The 18,770-nt window shown below is 38.5% G+C and overlaps 1 non-coding gene across 1 annotated transcript; it reads right to left on the bottom strand.

The window, feature by feature from the left end:
- Positions 1-16,620: 16,620 nt before the first annotated feature.
- On the bottom strand, positions 16,621-16,741 carry LOC116268745. The gene has a single exon (XR_004175912.1). It is a non-coding gene; the product is annotated as a small nucleolar RNA SNORA32 (small nucleolar RNA).
- Between the last annotated feature and the right edge of the window lie 2,029 nt (positions 16,742-18,770).

Genomic DNA, 18,770 nt, shown 5'->3' with positions numbered 1-18,770 from the left:
ACATGTGTTCAGTCTTGGAGTATGTTCTGTGTGCAGATGAAAGGAATGTGAATGTATATTCTGTAGTTGATGGGTAGGGTATTCTGTAGATATCTATTAGGTCCAATTGGTCAAGTGTAGAATTTAAGTCCAGAATTTCTTTGTTTTCTGCCTTCATGATCTGTCTAATGCTATCAGTGGGGTGTTGAAGTATCCCATTCATGTGTAGAATTTTGAAACCTAGAAATGTAGGCCCAACAGCGACTGTGTGAACGAAGGCATAAGAATGAGAAAAATTGAGGACTTGTTCAGGAAATGATAAGGGGTTTAATTCATCTGGAGGGAGGAAGGTAATGGGAGAAATGATATGAAAATAGACTGCAGCTGTCAACTGTTATAGGAGTCTAAATGACAAACTGTACAGTTTAGTGGTTTTTCATCTATCTATCTATCTATCTATCTATCTATCTATCTATCTATCTATCTATCTATCATCTATCACATATCTTCTGGCAAGCAACTGCATGATCAAGGCTGTATTTAGGAACATTATTCTTTAGGAATTTATGTTTGATTACAGGAGGAGGTGACTGGAGGTAAACATTGCAGTTGACACATTTTGCAGCAGTTTAAGGAGAGATAATGAGAACTTGAACTAGCAGAGTGGCAATGAGAATGGAAAGAGGAGGTAGGAGGTAGGAGGTAGAGGATATATTACCCTTGTTGGTGCTCTGGCTAGATATAAAGGGGCAGGGTAGTGCAGATATAAACATAACACCCGATTTTGACTCTGGGTAACTAAATAGATTGTGGTAGCATTTTGCTGGAAGCCAGACAGCTTCTGTGATGAAACATCTCTGCCATCAGACTGCCTGGGCTCAACTCCTTAGATCTGAGATTCTTTACCTTACCAATCTGTGCTTCAGTTTGTTTTTCTGTCTGTAGGATGGAAGTGCTAATAATTATTTCTTCCTAGGATTGTTAGGCTAAATAAAATATACACGGAAAGTCCTGTAGCCCTTCTCAATTGGGTCCTGTGAGACAATGAAGTCTTAATGCTTTGAGGAATCCACTGCAATAAATTAATTTCTCTTTCCTGCGTCTTTAGTGGTGCTTGCATGTAACACACACCATAGGGAACTGTGGAATGTCTCAGAAAGAAAAAGTTAGGAGGGGCTTGTTATAAGATTTGGGCTTGGGTTAGGTGATTTTGAGGATATTTCATGGAAGTTGGGTTCTGTCCTGGATCGAGTACTGAGAAGAAACAAAAGTAATTTGATGATTGGTTATCTTAATTATCTTTATTACAGAGGTAGGATAAGGTAACCACAGATTTTTTTTCTGGAGAAGAGGCAATAGTTTCTTGTGTTAGCTGGAATGGGAGAAGATTGGTCATTTTTGTGGTTGTATGATGTCTTTATTTTTATTGATATCAAGCATGATTATAGAGTGTACTAATCAAACTTCTACTCTTTTCCATTGTCTTTCAGAACTTTCCAGAGTGGAGTTGAAGTTTCAGAAGAATTCTTTCTTGCTGGAGCTGCCCTGTGTGTCCAGGTTATCTACAAACCAACTAGAACAGTGGCTTTCAAGCATTTTTGGCTATGAACCAATATGCATAAATGCATGTTGACATGTACACATACCAGCCCTTTATAAAAGGGTTTTTTCTTATTTTTATTTTTTTTGAGATGGAGTCTTGCTTTGTTACCCAGGCTGGAATACAGTGATATGATCTTGGTTCGCTGCAACCTCAGCCTCCTGGGTTCAAGTGATTCTCGTGCTTCAGCCTGCCGAGTAGCTGGGATTACAGGCACCTGCCACCACGCCCAGCTAATTTTTGTATTTTAGTAGAGACAGGGTTTCACCATGTTGGTCAGACTGGTCTCAAACTCTTGACCTCATGTGATCCACCTGTCTCAGCCTCCCAAAGTGCTGAGATTACAGGGATGAGCCACTGTGTCTAGTCGATAATATGTTAAGGTTGTGTAGTACATGTTTAGCCTTTTGCTTTTTAACAAAGGGAAGCCATTGAAAACTTTTATATAGTAGAATAAAATGATTTCCAAATAACCCAACTTGATAAATAACTGGATGGAGCACAAGGGCATGTAAGGAGACCAGTTAGAAGGCCATTCCAATTACCCAGTTAAGAGATAATGATGGTGTGGGCCAGAATCTGGCAGTGGAGATGGGGAGAAAACATATTAGAAATAATTGCAAAGTAAATATTTTGTATTTATGATTTTTAGTTGAAGTGACAGAAACAAACCAATACTAGCAAAGCAAGCCTAATCATAAGATTACAGGACTGCCTCCAAAGAAATGTAGGAATATAGCTGAGACTTAGAAAAGACCTGGAACCAAGAAAATGGAAAGTCTTAGGAAACTCATGCAGAAACTTCCCTTTATCTCTCATCTCTTTTTCTAAATTTTCATGGCCTTCTCTATCTAAGCATATTGATTTAATCTATGATATGTACATAGGGTGAAAGATAGCCATAACACATCTCCAATTTTTGACATCTTTTCTGCTTAAAAGAAAGCATGCAAAATTGAATATATACTTTATCAGTTTTAATTCTAATTTCTCAAGAGGGTGAATGGGGTTGGTCCGAGGTCAATCTTTATAAATGGATTCAGGAGGAAGTTTTATGGTTAAAATAAGATTCTGGGGACCTATGACATTGGATAAAGATATGGTTGCAGTTAGGAATACACATGAAAAAGTTACTCTCTAAAAATTTCTATTTTCTCATGAAGAAGTAGACTGCTGATAGTAAGAGAAGGTGGTAGCGTCAAAGACTTGAGGATACTGGTAAATAATTGAAATTACAATTGCAGAAAGAGAGAAACTGAGTAGAGGGTCTTAGTGTGACCACAGGTAACATTGAGAGCTCTGCTGGCATTAACAACCTTCAATTTTTGGTGGTACTAATCTGCAAATTGACAGATACAGAAAGTTTAAGTATCAGGTGATGACAATGATGGAACATGGTGATATTAAGAATGAGAAGATGTGTGAAGAGAAGAGACTCATGGGCAGAGTAAAAGTAGAAAGAACAGCATGTGTAAATGCCCTGAAGTAGGAGGGCTTTGGTAAGTTTGAGGCTCTATGAGAAGTCTAGGAGTGGGTACACTGTGTTTGCAGGTTGGAGTCGCAAGTTGACATTTTTTAAATTTAGCAACTTGTACTGTGCCTCTAGTGCCCAACTTAATTTTTACATATAGTAAGTGCTCAATAAATATTTGTTGAATGAATCTAGCCTCATCTGTGTTATATCTAGCAATTTTCCTTCAAAGTTTCTGTCCTGTAGATGGCATCCTTCCTTAATTTACAGAGGTGACATGGGTTTTTATCTCATACTGAAATTTTACACGAATATTCTCGGTCTCAATAGCCTCATCTGTAAAATATGGGTTTATTAGTAAGACCTATCTCATAGGTAGTACATTAGGCTGTTCTTGCATTGCTATAAAGAAATACCTGAGAGTAGGTAATTTACAAGAAAAGAGGTTTAATTAGCTCATGGTTTTTCAGGCTATGCAGGAAACATAGTGCCAGCACCTGCTTCTGGGGAGGCCTCAGGAAGCCTTTACTGATGGTGGAAGATGAAGAGGGAGCAAACATCTCACACGATGAGAGCAACAGCAAGAGAGAGACGGGTAGGTTGGGGGGGAAGCTGCCACCACTTTTAAGTGACCAGATCTTGTGAGAACTCCCTATCACGAAGAAAGCATCAAGCCATGAGGGATCTGCCCCCATCATCAAAACACCTCCCACCAGGTACCGCCCCCAGCATTGGGGATTACAATTCAACATGAGATTTGGGTGAGGATAAATACCCAAACTATATCATTCTACCCTTGGCCCCTCCCAAATCTCGTGTCCTTATCACATTGCTAAATACAATCGTGCTTTTTCATCAATCCCTCAAAGTCTTAACTCATTCCACTGTTAACTCAAATGTTCGAAGTCTCATCTGAGACAAAGCAAATCCCTTCCACCTATGAGCCTGTAAAATAGGACGCAAGTTAGTTACTTCCAAGATACAATGGGAGTATAGGCACTGGGTAAACATTCCTGTTCCAAAAGACAGAAATTTGCCAAAAGAAAGGTGCTATAGGCCCCACACAAGTCTGAAGCCCAGCAGGGTAGTCATTAAATCTTAAAACTCAAAAATAATATCCTTTGATTCCATGTGCCACATCCAGGGCACACTGGTACAAGAGGTGGGCTCCCAAGGCCTTGGGCAGCTCTGCCCCTGTGGATTTGCAGGGTAAAGCCCCCTCAGCTGCTCTCACAGGTTGTTGAGTACCTGTGGCTTTTCCAGATGCAGAGTACAAGCTGCTGGTGGATTTACCATTATGGAGTCTGGAGGATGGCCACCTCCTTCTCACAGCTTCTCTAGGCAGTGCCCTGGTGTAGACTCTGTGTGGGGCCTCTAACCCCACATTTCCCCTCCCCACTAGTAGAGATTTTCTCTAGGGACTCTGCCCCTAAAGCAGGCCCCTGCCTGGGCACCTGGGCTTTCTCATACAACCTCCAAAATCTAGGCAAGGGCTGCCAACCATTTTTCACTCTTGTACTCTACACACCTGCAGGCCTAACACCACATGTAAGCAGCCAAGGCCTACGGCAGCTTGCAGTATCCAGAGTGGTGACATAACCAATACCTGGGACCCTTTGAGCCACAGCTAGAGCTGGAGTAGGTGGGATGCAGGGAGCAGTGTCCTGAGGCTGTGCAAGGCAGCAGGGTCCTGGGCCTGGCCCGTGAAACCATTATCCCCTCCTATGCCTCTGGAGCTGTGATGGGAGGGGCTGCCTAGAAGATCTCTGAAATTCCTTTGAGGCCTTTTCTCCAGTATCTTGGCTATCAGCATGTGGCTCCCTTTTAATTATGCAAATATTTCTAGCAAGTGATTGCTACACAGCCTGCTTGAATTTCTCCCCCACAAAAGCATTTTCTTTCTCTGTCACATGACCAGGCTGCAAAATTTCCAAACTTTTATGCTCTGCTTCCCTTTTCAACAGAAGTTCCAACTTTAAGTCATTCCTTTGCTCCTGCATCTGAGAATAGGCTGTTTGAAGCAGCCAGGCAACATTTTAAACACTTTGCTGCCTAGAAATTTTTTCTGCCAGATACCCTTAATCGTCGCTATGAAGTTCCAGCTTCCACAGAGCCCTAGGGCAGGGGCACAATGCAATCAGACTCTTTACTATGGCATTACATTTATGACCTTTGCTTCAGTTACTGATAAATTCCACATTTCCATCTGAGACCACAGCAGCCTGGACTGCAACTGTCCATTTCACTGTCAGCATTTTGGCCACAACCATTTAACCAGTCTCTAAGAAATTCCAAACATTCCCTCATCTTCCTGTCTTCTTCTGAGGCCTCCAAACTCTTCCAACCTCTGCTTGTTACCCAGTTCCAAAGCTGCTTTCAACATTTTCTGGTATCTTTATAGCAATGCCCACTCCTTGGTTCCAATTTCCTGTATTAGGCCATTCTTGCCTTGCTATAAAGAACTATCTGAGACTAGATAATTTATGAGAAAAGAGGTTTAATTGGCTCATGGTTCTGCAGGCTGTACAGGAAACATAGTGCCAGCATCTGCTTCTGGGGTGGGGGATTCTCAGAAAGATTTTTTACTCGTGGTGGTAGGTGAAGGGGAAGCAGGTATCTCATTTGGTAAAAGCAGGAGCAAGAGAGAGAGAGCTGGTGGGAAGGTGCCACGCACTTTTAAATGACCAGATCTTGCTAAAACTATCACAAAGACAGCATCAAGCCATGAGAGATCTGCCCCATGATCAAAAGACCTCTGACCAGGCCTCATGTCCAGCACTAGGGATTACAATTCAACATGAGTTTTGCGTGGGGACAAACATCCAAACTATATCAGATAGTGTGAGATTTCAATCAAATAAAATATGTAGGCCAAGTACAGTGGCTCCCACCTGTAATCCTAGCACTTGGGAGGCCGAGGCAGTTGGATTGCTTGATCCCAGGAGTTTAAGACCAGCCTGGGCAACATGGCAAAACCCTCTCTCTACAAAAAATACAAAAAAATTAGCTGAGCATGGTGGTGCATGCCTATAGACCCAGCTACTTGGGAAGCTGAGGTGGGAGGATGGCTTGGGCCTGGGAGGTTGAGGCTGCAGTGAGCCCTGACTGTGCCTCTGTACTCCAGCCTGGGTGACAGAGCCAGGCCCTGTCTCAAAAAACGAACACACACACACACACAGAAGTAAAGCACTTCGGTGGCTGTCTTAGTAATTAATTAGTACCTATTATTTAATATAATCACTAATTTTATTGTTATGGTCATTATTTCAGCCTTGAGATTGTATGTCTTCATGTTATTGTCTTGGCCAGAATTATTTCCATTTGTATGGGGCATTTACAGTTTGAAGGACACCAAGCACCCATCTTAATTGTATCTGAGTCCTTTGAGAAGCTAGCCCTTCCCAATTCTGAATGTAAGTGTTTTGAGTGAGATGCCTAGTCCAGTAGCAGGCTCTCCACCTTGGAGGCTCGTGTGAATACTCATGTTTCATCCTCCCTGATTATAGTGGGCCAGGAAGTCCAAACAGAGCTAATAAAATGCACAATAATTTGATAGTTTTTGGAAAAGAAAAATAACTTTGTCTCTCCTCTATGGAAACTACATCAGGACGGTCACTTTCCCCTGCAATAGTGTTAGGTGAGGCTGTGAGATTTTTATCTGTGAAAGCCATGGTTGGCACAGGGGGAGCTGAGAGAACCTTTATGGGAAGCCTGAGTGATCAAGCAGGGTACCAAGGGAAGAGATGCTTAAGAATTGACTTCTGGGTGATATTTTTTGAGCTCCTGGATAAAACCTGTCTGAAACTAGTTATGTTTTAGATCTTTTCCATTACGTGAGCCAGTATATTTCATTCATTGTTTAAATAAGTTCAAGTTGCGATTTTGTTATTTGTAATACACAATCCTAGTTGATATACAATTTTCAGCAAGAATGTGATTTCTTTATCTTACGTGAAGTATACATTGGCAAAAATAGAATTATTCTTTCAATAATCTTATCTAGAAGTTCCTTTGCTAGGCTAATCAATGGATATTATGCCAGTAAGTACTAAATATATTCATTTATTTCAGTATAAGTCAAACTCTAGGACAATATAGTCTTTTGAAAAATCAATGTCTCTCTTTTAACAATTAGGCTGTGATTCCCATTGGCTATTTCTGGGTAAATTATTTCTACATACAAATTGGTTTTTATTCTACAGTTTATTTCCCTTTTAATGTAAAATAAGAACATTACAGGAACCTATTTTTTTTTACTTCAGAAAGCTGAGTTCAACACTTTGCTATTTAATATCTAATATTTAGTTATATTAGATTAATAATATCTATATTCCATTATATTCAAATTTTGAGAGATCATAATTTTTGTTACTCACAGAGGGAACATTTGAGGTGGAAGGAATTTTGAATCAGCTACAATTGGGTTCCAATTTCAGTTCTGCTACTTACTAACTAGCTCAGTAAAGTCAGACTAGTTATTTAACTCTGAGCCTCAGTGTATTTATTTTTTTTTCAAATAGGGAGTGATACTATAATCTTCCAGGGAGACATGCAGTGAGGAATACTGAGACAGCATACGTAAAACTTTTATACTAAGGCATCTAAAAGCCCATAACCTGTATTTTCTTTTTTTTTTCTAATTAGTACATTTAGATTTGTCCCCCAAAATGTTTACTGTGAAGACATGCCAAGCAGATATATTGTTCTTTGCATTAAAAATATTAAATGTTTGATTGGGCGGGGTGGTTGACACTTGTAATCTCAGCACTTTGGGAGGCTGAGGTGCATGGATCACGTGAGGTCAAGAGTTTGAGACCAGACTGGCCAACATGGCAAAACTCCGTCTCCACTAAAAATACAAAAATTAGCCGGGTATGGTGATTCGCACCTGTAATCCCAGCTATTCGGGAGGCTGAGGCAGGAGAATTGCTTGAACCTGGGGGGCAGAGGTTGCAGCGAGCTGAGATTGTGCCATTGCACTCCAGCCTGGGTGACAAGAGTGAAACTCCGTCTCTGTCTCTCTCTTTCTCTCTCTCACTCTTTCTCTTTCTCTCTCTCTCCCCCTCTCCATATATATATATGTATATATAAAATGTTTTTCTTTATTTACTAAATTTTAAACACTCCATGGGAAGGGACTAATTGTATTTAGATTAGATCTTGTTCAATGCTAATTTGATGTCAAGTTTATGAATTACTTCAAATAATGTATCTATGAATGGTTGTAGGAATACCCATATTTCTTACCACACTATGCATTTACAATTATGAGGAGTATAGAAAGCTGTCGAATCCCTCTCCTTACCATAATATCCATACACCCATTTACTTGTATATTGTTCTAGTTTTTGCTGGAGGGCTTCATTTATTTTTTAACTTAATTTTATTTTGTGTTGCTAACTGTTAACTCATAATAAGAAAATTGAAAAAATATGTGTGCAATCATACTGCAAACTGTGACCCATCCATTTAATGTGAGCTGAGACAGAAGTAGCTCCCCATTAGTTTTATTCTTATTTTTGAAGACTTCTTAACATTTGGATCACATATGTGAAGGAAGAGTTTTGTTCTTCACAATTTTTTTGGTATAAATGTCTTGAATGGTTTTCATGTAAAATAAATTTTGCTTTTCCCTTGGATCTCAGTCCTAACTTTGACAATCAGAAACCATTCTGAAACCTCCCAATTACATACCTTGCCCAGTGGCCTGATGGCCATGACCTTTCCATGCCAGTTGGATTCTTCCTCAGTTCCCAGCTGAAGGGTGAGCCGTAGTAGCTAAGTAACCTTCTTAAACAGAAGGATAAACATATCCACATTTGAATTTGTCTGAATACTAGTATAATTACATGAATGACTTAGCTATCCTTTTTACTAAGTTGAATTCAGGAGGGAGAAATAATGCCCTGAAAGTTAGTGAAGACAGAAGTAGGGAAACAAGACATTATCCAAAATCATCTGAGATGTCTCTTTATATGGAATGATAGTCACAATTTGTTACCAAGAGTCAAGGGGGCACGGTGGTTAAAATCATGGGCTCTGGTGTCTTCTGGGTTTGAATCTAGATCTGCCACCTATTAGCTGTGTGGTATTGGAAAGCCTCTGTGCCTCTGTGAAGTGGAGAAAACAAACAGGACCTACTTCATGGGCTCTTGTAAAAAGAGGTAAAGATAAATAAGATAATAGCACTTACAACAATGCCTGTCATAGTGTAAATGCTGAAAAATGTAAGCATGTAAGCTTTGGTTTATATTGTGTCTCTAGGTATTTAATTTAATGATATTAACAGATATCATTTAAGAGATATTTCAAATAATTAAATTCAAATTATGTTGATGAAATACCAGATAAACATAATTTTAGGATTCTAGTAAATTTGATCAAGTGGAAATCAGTGAGAAGATATTTTATAATGATATATATTAATTGAAATTATGATAGTTGCATCACACACAAATTTTTCAGGAATCTTCACTTCAGAAATTTCTTCATAAGCACAGAAAAAAGTGTACTTTACATATATGGCCTAAAGGAAAAAGTGACAAATGCATTTTGATTTCCAAAGCAGTGCTTTTGTTATTTCCCTGAAAACTAAATCTGAAGCCCCACTTGAGCTATTTCCATTCTCTCCTTACCTCTTTTCTTAACCAAGATTCTTGAAAGAATCGTGTCTACTTGAGGTTACAACTTATCACCTACAGTTTTCTCATAGATTCACCATCATCTCATTTCACTGCTCCTCTGCAGCTGTTTTGTGGAAGCCATTTGAAAGCCTGAACAGCTAAAAACCCCAACAAATCCTTCTTAGTCTTGACTGATTGATGCTTCAGACCATCAGGCCATGTTTGCTTTTCTTTTCTTCCTGAAGCTCTTCCTCTCCCTTGGTTTCCTTATTCCTACCTTTTCCTACATCTCTATGTACTTCTTAATCTTTTCAGATGTCTTTTTTTTTGCAGCTATGTTTTCAATTATCATATTCTTTGGAGTTTGTTTCTTGAACACACTGTTATACTTGCTCTTCATTAATTTTATCCAAGCCAAAAATTTCAAGTAATACCTAAATGGTCTCAATTTATGTCTCAGTTGTTTATATTTCTATCTCTTAGATACCATGGTGCCCCATAAAAATGTCAAAGTCAATATGGCCCAGACTAAAACTTATTATTTTTCTTCCCACTTCAAAGATACTTCTCAATAATCCTTATTTACATGTATAATTCTATCATCAATATGCTCACCTAAGTCAGAAAGTTTGAAAACCTACTAGTTTTTCTTCTCCACAACTCCTAGTATTTCTCATTGGTTCCCAAGACCAATTGATCTAGATTTTAAATGACTTAACTCTATCCTTTTCTTCATACCAAGAGCCCTCGTTCTTAGTTTTCATTTTTCCCATATTTTGCTTGCATTATTAACACAATTTATATTGTGGAGTAAGGAAGGAATACAAAGGTAATTGAATTCTTGGAGAAAAAGAACCTATATAAGGAGAATCTCTAACATAATGTTGGAAAAGTGTGGTAAATTGGCATCTGATTGTTTGATAAATTTTACAATAAGATGAAATCTAAGGCTACTGATTATTGAAATGTGATATTCCAAAGGTCAGATGATAATATTGAGGAAATGGTGATGTTTGAATATTCCCAAGGGATTTTCTGTTCTACTGAATACCCGTGCCACTTAATTCTGTCTCAATTTAATTAATTTACTATATAATTAATTTATCAATTATATAGTAAAAATTTGGCAGGCACGTATGCAGAGCTGAAGCCATCATCGTACTCCCAGACTAACCTCTGTTTTCCCTGTCTTGCTAAGTGGTACCTGCAGAAGGCCATTCTATCACCCTAGAAACCTCAAAAATTTCCCTGCTCTCCTATCCTAGAATCTTCACTTTGATTCCCTATCACCCACAGCTTAGTTCAAGGCTTACTATTCATTTTCTTGAGAGCAGTGGTCACATTTTTGTTGATATTGGTTCTTTAGCACTCTGCTTGCCATTTACTGTTTTTACATAAATATTTGTTCATTTGCATTTTAAAAATCCTAGACATTGTCATCTATGGTCTGGACTATTCCAATAACCTTCTAACTAGATTTTATACTGAAAGCATTTTTCCCAGTTCAACTCGCTCTTTATGTTACCAACACAGTCATCTACCTGAAAATTGAATTAAGTCTGTTCTTTCCTAGACTGGTTTTCAATGGCTTCAAGCTCAAAGTTCAATATCCTTCACTGGCTATTCCAGGCCTTTTATAACTGATTCCAATTTACATTCACAGTCACATTCTTGTCACTTTCCTTTTCTCTCTCTCTCTTTTAAACGGAGTCTTGCTCTGTTGCCCAGGCTGGAGAGCAGTGGCAGGCACAATCTCGGCTCACTGCAAGCTCTGCCCCCAGGGTTCACGGCATTCTCCTGACTCAGCCTCCCAAGTAGCTGGGACTACAGGCGTCTGCCACCTCGCCTGGCTACTTTTTGTATTTTTAGTAAAGATAGGGTTTCACCATGTTGGCCAGGCTGGTCTCAAACTTCTGACCTCAGGTGATCCACCTGCCTCGGCCTCCCAAAGTGCTGGGAATATAAGCGTGAGCCACCGCGCCTCGCCCTTTCTGCATCTTATGCCCCAGTTACTTGCCATTCTGCAAATAAGCTAGGCCTTCCTTCATGTGTTTCTGTACAAGCTGTTCCCTTTGCAAAGATACTGTTTTCCCTTAGTCCACCTGGCAAATTTCTTTGAACTCACAGGTTACCCAGGCGGCTGACCTTTCCTTCGCAGGCCTGTGTTGTACCTCTACGGTGTATAACTCACTCTTGCCTATTTACCCCATACTTTGTGAACATCTGGAAAGCAAGAATTTTTATTTATTCACTTCAGAATTTTCTGAGTTTTTTGTATAGTGGGTGTGTAGTTTTTCCTAGGAAAGATTTATTACATGACTAATCAATCATAAGATGACATTCTATTTTAAGTTATGCACAGATTTTAATATCTTACACAATTATGCATAAGTACATTTTTACAGTTTTGTTTTTTTCTCTAGTCTCAGAGATGTTTATGTGAGTTCTACAGAAGAAATAAAGAAACATTGTAATCGTGCAAGATTTCAACTGAGTATTTAGTGACCCTGTTACCTAGGCACTCTAGGCTATGAAAGGAAGAAAAAAGAGAGAAAGAAGAAAGAGGAGGAAGGAAAGAAAAGAGAGCGAGAGAAAAGGAGAGATAAAAGAAAGATTAAACAAAAATGGTAGAAAAATGATACACTAGCATGGGCATAAATATGAACTGGCTCCAATAAACAAGACCTTTTATCATGAAAGTTCTGAGTTATTATCTCCTTAGGGGCCATTCCACAGGGACCCAACCCACTTTTTCATCCACAACTTCAACTTTGCTCAACCAATCCGCATAATTAATCATCACTAAGAATACTTCTCTGGTTTCTTTTCTGTTTGTCATTCTCCTCTTTCCTTTGTCAGGATACTTTAACCCTTTATTCATCCTCCTCTATCAGAATCCCACGTAAGCATTCAAGATGTCACCACCTCCAGAAAGACTTTCCTGATTCTCTCACTGAATGAAAATTTCCTTTTCTCAACACTTTGCACCCCTTTTAAGGCCCTCATCACAATCTTCCCTCTACTGTTGTTATTTGTGTACTTAGCTTATCTCACCTATTAGGGTTTAAGCTTCTTAAGTTCAGGAAAAGTCTCTTATGTCTCTCCTCCCCTCTTTTATAGCAGTGTGTGCTATAGTTTTGACATTCAATAAGTATTTCCAACATAAAATGGAAATGGGTCATGGGCTTTGATATAGTTTGGATATTTTCACTACCCAAATATCATGTCGAATGGTAATCCCCAATGTTGGAAGTGGGGCCTGGTGGGAGGTAATTGAATCGTGGGGCTGGATTTCTCATAAATGGTTTAGCACCATCCCTTTGGTGCTGTTCTTGTGATGGTGATTGAATTCTTGAGCGATTTGGTGGTTTAAAAGTGTTTGACATATCACTCCCCACTATCTCTCTCTCTTGCTCCTGCTTCCACACGTGTGATGTGCTGGCTTTCTGTCTGCATTGCTCCTCAGAAGTTGAGCAATGTCCATGACGTGCTTGTACAGCCTGCAGAACTGTGAGCCAATTAAACCTCTTTTCTTTACAAATTACTCAGTCTCAGGTATTTCTTTATAGCAATGCAAGAATGGCCTAATACAGACTCTGTTTGGCATTAATAAGCATCTTGGGGCCTGAACTATCAGATAAATATATGTCTCTGCCTTAATCTGTGCTAAATTTTATGCAATGTCTCTGTCTTATTTCCACTTAGTACTAAAAATCTGTATTTCAGGGCTATTAAAGAATATATTATTAAAACAATAAGAATAAAGTACCAATCTTCAGACTTCTTAGCCCTGAAACATTATAATATTGAAAGAGGCAATACGTTATTTTGTCAGGAGCACAGACTCTGGATCTAGATCTACTTGGGTCTGAATCCTGGCTCTGCCACTTACAGGCTGTGTGACCTAAGTAAGTTCCTTAACTCATCTATTCCTCATGTTTAGTAACTATAAAACAGAAATAATAACAGTACCTATCTTACAGGGTTGATGTGAGAATGAAATGCGTTAATGTATGTAAAATACATAGGACAGTATATGGCACATGGTTAGTGTCTAGTAGATTTTAGCTATTACTTTTCTATTATTATTTGCTCTCAGTTGCATATGTCTTCCTCCCAACCCCCACTCACTCCAAAAGCATGAGGTTCTGAACAGTCAATACCCTATTTTCTCAGTCTTTGTATTTCAAGTGACTCGCGCAGTCACAGTGCCTGGTACAGAGTAAACACTGAAAGAGAAGAACCTTGAAGAAAATTCTTCCTTGACCTAGAGGTGAACCTGAACTTGCATGCTCCCTGCCATGGGTATCCAAATAACTTTCTTTTCTTGCTCCCATCAACATCATATTTAACCCTGCTGGTTTTCATTTATTTTATAATTCAATCATAATGAATTTTAAAATCCATTCTAACTTCCAGGGATCTCTAGAGACTTGCTTCCTCAGTCTGACATCACATTCATTTACATTTCTTATTTTTTATTTCCTTGTATGAGGTCTAAGAACTGTTCCAATAAAACACTTTGAAGATTGCATTACACATACTGTGTGCTATTTATTCCTGGCTAGATGTTCAAATTGACAAGCAAGAAATTGCTTATGCCTTGATCAACAATTACAAACGGTAATGCTATATCTGTTATAATAGAAAAAAACTGGACCTGGACTGTTCTTTTGCAACCTTCTAAGCTAATAGTTGAAATGGAAAATATTCGTACAAAAAGTAGCCAATTCAAGTTTAGGGAAATGTTAGAGGCCATCCAGCTTTATCACTTTCCCAAGATGGTAAGTTCTTCTGTATCCCCCATGGTAAATCCTCCTCTGTCTTCTGTTTGGATTGTCCCAGGAAGAGTGAACATGTCAGTTTTAAAGTTCTCTTCTGCCTTTGGTGGGCAAATTTAATTGGTAGGCAATTGTTTCTTATAGTACTCTCAAAAACAATATAGGGTAGAAAAAATCACCATCTTCCATGATGGCCTTCAAACATTTGAAAACAGGTGTTTTATTTCTTGACATGTTGTATATCAATAGATGGTACTAATGGAGCTCAAGAACTTTTAGACCTGGATGGCACATAAACAGTATTTAATCCTATCATTTTGCAGATAAGGAAATAAAAAATGAGAGGCTCAGTAAATTGCCCAATGTTGCTCACTTGTTCATTCAGTTAATTGGGTACTCAGCAACTGGCTTAAGAAATTTATACATGAAAGTTCATTATAACATATACAATTTTATAATTTATTATAAAGAATAAACTATGGACACATTTATAATGCTGTTAATATAATAATAATATAATCATAAATAATGTTGAAGATCTTGGTGAGCCACAGCTAATCCATTCTCCTCCCTCCAACCCCAGAGGCTACTGGTAATCTACGTATGTTATTTAACATTCAAACACACTGTATCAGTTAGTGTTCCAGCAGGAAAGCAGAACCACTCTGAGTGATATGGAATAAGGGATGTGTGATGGAGAGTAGGTTTTATATGATTGTAGAAGCTGTTGAAGAAGTGGAAGATTATTGCCTCTGCCTCTGGTCATGGGCCTGAAATTACTAGAGTCTAGTAAGGTCAGTAGTGCAGAAGACGAGATAGACATGGAGTGGGGCAGAGTGAGGATAAAATGGAATATACGTCAGTATTTCACTGCCTCCGACCTCGATGATGAAGGTAATATAAAAGAAGCTGGGTACCCTTTGCCATGGAGCAGCACACACACTTGGCATTGGACTCAGAGAAGCTGAAGGAGGAGCCATGGACCTGGAAAAGCTGTGCACCTAGAGCAGCTGCAGGCCTGGAGAAGCTGCGGGCCAGGCTGCTGCTCTATGCCAACAAGGCCAGCAACAGTCACAACAATGTGAATGAGATGTAGTGGCTTCTGACGTACACTGACCTTTGGAGCAAAATGTCTGTTTCTTCTCTTTTGCCTTTCAAAGAATTTGGAATATCACCTGCCAACAACCGTGATTTAGTACATGTGTATGCATCCATAAACAATATGCGAAGTTGTTTTTCATGTTTTCAAGCTTTCCATTAATGGCATCATCTAGCTGTTCTACTGTAACGTTTTCCCCTTTCATGTTATGTTTGTGAAGTTTCACTATGTTGATAATTATTGTTGTTATTTGTGTTTTGTTTTATTTTGCATAGTATTGCATTGAAGAATTTGACACAGTTTCTCTACTCTCCTTGATCAATATGTAGATTGTTCACACATTTTCAATAGTCAATCAATGTCACAACAGTTTTGGACATGTCTTTTGGAGCACTTAGGTGAGATTTCTCCAATCTATAGAATTCAAAATACCTTATTTGATCATAGATTCTGCACCTCTTCAGTTTTACTAGTTGTTGCCAGTTTACTTCTGAAAATTGTAACAGTTTACACTTTCACCAGCAGTGTTTGACACTGGTGCTTCTCAGTGGAGGTGGGGGGTGATTGTGCCCTGTAGGTGACTTTTGGTAATGTGTAGAGATATTTTTAGTTGTCACAACCAGTGGGGGTGGGGTTGTTCTATTGGCATTTAGTGGACAAAGGCAAGGTATACACTACTAAACATCCTTTTCTTTCTTTTTAAATTTATAGATAGCAATCATATAAACATAAGTTTACACGTCCAGAGATGTTCATATAATGAATATGAATGAGTCTTGGAACCAACCTCCCTAAGTTAGCTCCACTATGTACAAACCACTTGGTTATTAGCAACCCAGAAAGGTTATAATGTGTATTCACCAGGCAAAGCACATTTGCAAGGCTCAAGAGATCTGTGCATGTACTCTTGTCAGGGAGAATTTGAAATGTAGCTGTTGTAAAATCTCATTGATTACCGATGAAATAGCTATTAGAAAATCACCTGTGGCTTGCATTGTATTTCTATTGGATAGTGCTCATCTAGGTAATGGAAGCAAAACAAGTAGCAGTTTAATAAAGAGTTAATAAAATGTTCCCAACAGACTACTTGCTAGCAAGGTAACAGATAAAAAATCTAGTGGGAAATTATTTTATGGTCATGTCCACGGTAAATGAGAAACTGCATTCTAAAAATCTTGGTAATTACCATTTGCTAAACATCCTACAATGTGTGGGACATCCACCACAATGCAGAATTATCTGGCCCCCAGTGACAAGTGTCCAGCTTGGGAAACACTGCTTTACCTCCTTGCAATGGGCATGTCATTGTTTTATAGTTTGGCGAATCTGATGAGTGTGAAAGAGTATCTCATTGCTTAAATTGTTCATTTCATTGAAGTTTACAGTGTTTTTCAAATGTTTATATTAGCAATTCATATTTTCTTATGTATTTTCTGCTCATATCTTTTGACGACTTTTCTATTGATTATTTTGTTTTTGATTGTGTGTGTGTGTGTGTGTGTGTGTGTGAGAGAGAGTTCTTTATATATTTTAAATTCTCAATCTTTTTGATACATGCATTAAATGTATCTTTTCCCAGTCTTGGGCTTGTCTTTTAATTTATACTTTTGTTTTCTATTTTTTTGAAAATGTATTTTAAATTTTATTGTGACAAATCAACTCATCCATGTAGCTGGTGATTTCTTGTATCTCATATTTACAATTTATAAAGCCATTTTCTTTCTAGAATTTCTTAAGTAGTGACTGTTATTACTTCATTTTCACATGGCTATGAAGAACTACCTGAGATTTGGTAATTTATAAAGAAAAGAGGTTTAATTGAATCACAGTTCTGCATGGCTTGGGAGGCCTCAGGAAATTTGTAATCATGGTGGAAGGTGAAAGGGAAGCAAAGTACATCTTACATGGTGGCAGGAGGGGAGGCGGGTAGTGGCACACATTAAAACCATCAGCTCTTATGAGAACTCACTCACTGTCACAAGAACAGCAGGAAGAAATACAACCCCATGATCCAATTATCTCCCACCAGGCCCCTCTTCCAACACGTGGGGATTATAGTTAGAGATGAGATTTGAATGGAGATTCAGAGCCAAACCATATCAGTGCCTCTCATATTTTAGTTTTTCATCAACCTGAAATTTATTTTTTTGTAGGAAATAAAGTAGAAATCGGATTTTTAAGATATGAATAATAAAATGTCTTGAGAACAAATTTTTGGTTATTTTCTTCCTTTTTGAAATTTTCATTTCCATTTGTTCCCTTGACAGCCTTTTTTCTCATTATTATTTTAAAAATATTTCTCTGTTGTGTCTGTTTCCATCTCTTTGAAAGAGTGTTTCTTTTGCTCTTCCTTTAAATTTTTGCAATTTCTGTGGTTTACTCTTACTCCTTCTTTCTCTCCTTATGTGCTCATTCTGGATAATGATTTACATCTCTAATCCAGCTCTGTGTTTTGAAAGCCATTCCTACTTGTGCCCCCTAGATATTTCTACCTCAGTGGCCACAGATACCGTACAAACCACATTTATAAAACTAAATTCATTATTTTTTCCTCTGCTCCTCTTCCTATTTTCCCATTTTTATGTCTGTTCCATTGATCATCCAGTCATCCAACACTGGGTTCATACTGGAACCATAGAAGATCCTCAATCCAAACTCATAGAACATTTATCCTATCATATCATTGACCGGCTATCAAGGAGTTAGATCCCAGTCTTAGAATTGTGCATGCCCTTTCTCCTAGATTATTTAGGTTGCTCTTTGTCTTCTGTGTTTTGGTCAAAAGCCTCAAAATGAACAGCTCCAATCATTTGCCACTTAAGCAAGAAATTCTATCACCGACAAAAGGATTTATTTCTAAGTGGTACCGTACGAGTCAGCTGAAGGAAAGGTTCCAGTACATCAACAGTCAGGGCCCCATCCAGCACTGCCTATTCTCTGAATTCTGTGTAGTTGTTTTGCATGCAGCATTTAACATCTGCAGGTCATCCAAGGTTGGGGCTCACTAGCAGAGGTGACCTACAGATCTCTTCCCTCACCCTATTGACTCCAATCAATTTCTTTGTGTAGCTCAATTTTATATACTGTATTCAACTGTGGCTTAGACTAAAAATGGCACCATGCTAGTTTCAACATTTGAAACATTTGCTCCGTTAACCACTCATAAATGGAGCATGAGTGGTGAAAAATGAGAATGTAGTGCTTACATTGTCCTGAA

Source organism: Papio anubis, chromosome 8 (genome assembly GCF_008728515.1).
Source record: "Papio anubis isolate 15944 chromosome 8, Panubis1.0, whole genome shotgun sequence".
Lineage (NCBI taxonomy): Eukaryota > Metazoa > Chordata > Mammalia > Primates > Cercopithecidae > Papio > Papio anubis.
This window is presented reverse-complemented; position numbering and strand designations above follow the sequence as displayed.